At 60.3% G+C, this 1,344-nt stretch overlaps 1 protein-coding gene across 1 annotated transcript in view; it reads left to right on the forward strand.

Annotated features, from left to right (window-relative positions):
• Positions 1 to 268, forward strand: part of FAM171A2 (family with sequence similarity 171 member A2) — a 34,621-nt gene extending 34,353 nt beyond the window's left edge. The window contains 1 exon segment of the mRNA XM_019523560.1: positions 27 to 268. The gene's annotated coding sequence lies outside the window, so the exon portion shown is untranslated.
• Positions 269 to 1,344: the final 1,076 nt, after the last annotated feature.

The following is a 1,344-nucleotide window of genomic DNA, read 5'->3' on the forward strand; positions in this document are numbered from 1 at the left end:
TGCCTAAGCTGCTTTCCCTTGGGCAGGTGGCTCCCTCCAGCCAGGCTGGCACAGCTTGGCAATGTCTCCCTGGAATCCTCCCCTGCACCCACCCCTGCCAAAGCGAAGCAGGTTCCAGCATGGAGCCAGGGCAGGTGGGGGCCACTGCTGGAAAAGGACTGAGGGTGGACCATGCGCTGGCGGGGGGTGGGGGCAGGGTGCAGGGAGCTGCTGGATCTGTGCCACAAGGGCTTAACGTCTAATAGGGAGTAAACCAGACTGTGTACGTGTCGTGTGTGTGTGTGTGTGTGTGCGCGCGCGCGTGCGTGGTGCATCCCACAGTGCTCTGCAGCAGAGAGGCTTCCCCAACCAGAGCGTAGGAGTTGGGGGAGTGGGGAGGCTGTTTCCCTGCTGCCCGGCGTTGGGGGAGCCTGGGCGACATTGTTTGGGAAGATGGGGGGCACTGCAGGCACTGTCTCTCCATAAGAAGGCCACCAGGAACAAGTGGAGTGGGGCAGGTGGGGAGCTGTTGCTAGGGGTGACATGTCACGGAAAGAGGAGTGGGGTTCCTAAAAGAATAATCCACGTACCCATGGCTTTGACCTTTAACTTTAGTGTCTTTCTGCCCTAAGTAGGCTGCCCCAGGGGCCTCTTCCAGCCCTCATGACTCTTTGCCCCTGCTAGCAGCATGGTAGAGCCTGATCAGCACCCACACCTCCTCTGTGCCTGCTCAAGCAGTGGGCACCGAGGGAGGCCCATGTGCTGGTCCTTCAGTGGTGGAGGAAAGGCAGGCAGCTGAACACCCTCCATGTGAAACATTGAGGACCAGGGCCTCTTCCTGCATTGGGAAGATCTTGCCTTAAATGCTGTATGGACCAGGGTGAGCGGCACCTCTGCTTTGCCCGAGGTGGGGGTGGGGGGCACTGGGTATGTCAAGGGGGCCATTCCCCTGCAGGGCTAGGCCAAACCAGGAGAGGCTCTGCTCTGGGAATAGTCCTAGAGCACCCCAGTGAGGGACCCATGTGTCAGTCTGGGAGGGAGGAGTGCCCTGCAGTTCCCACTGGAGCTGCTCCAGGCCAGGTATGCTCAGGCTTTGCTGGGCCCCCTCCTTTTTCCAAGAGCACACGCCCGTGTAACCACACGTGAAAATACACCCTATGCAGCATGAGGCCCCTGCCACATGCCAGGCTTGTAGGGCTACATCTCCCCCACCACTGGGCCAGATGCTCCCCCCCTCCCCCAGCCTTCGTCTTAGAAACAGCAGCAGCCAGCAGGACTAGTGGGGTTGGGGATGCTGAAGCTTCTTTGGTGCTATTTGGTTCCAGCACCATGGGGCTCTTGCCAGCACCAAGGCCCCTCTCCAGC

This window comes from Gavialis gangeticus, unplaced genomic scaffold, assembly GCF_001723915.1.
Source record: "Gavialis gangeticus isolate Ggan-Ray unplaced genomic scaffold, GavGan_comp1, whole genome shotgun sequence".
In the NCBI taxonomy this organism is placed as follows: Eukaryota; Metazoa; Chordata; order Crocodylia; family Gavialidae; genus Gavialis; species Gavialis gangeticus.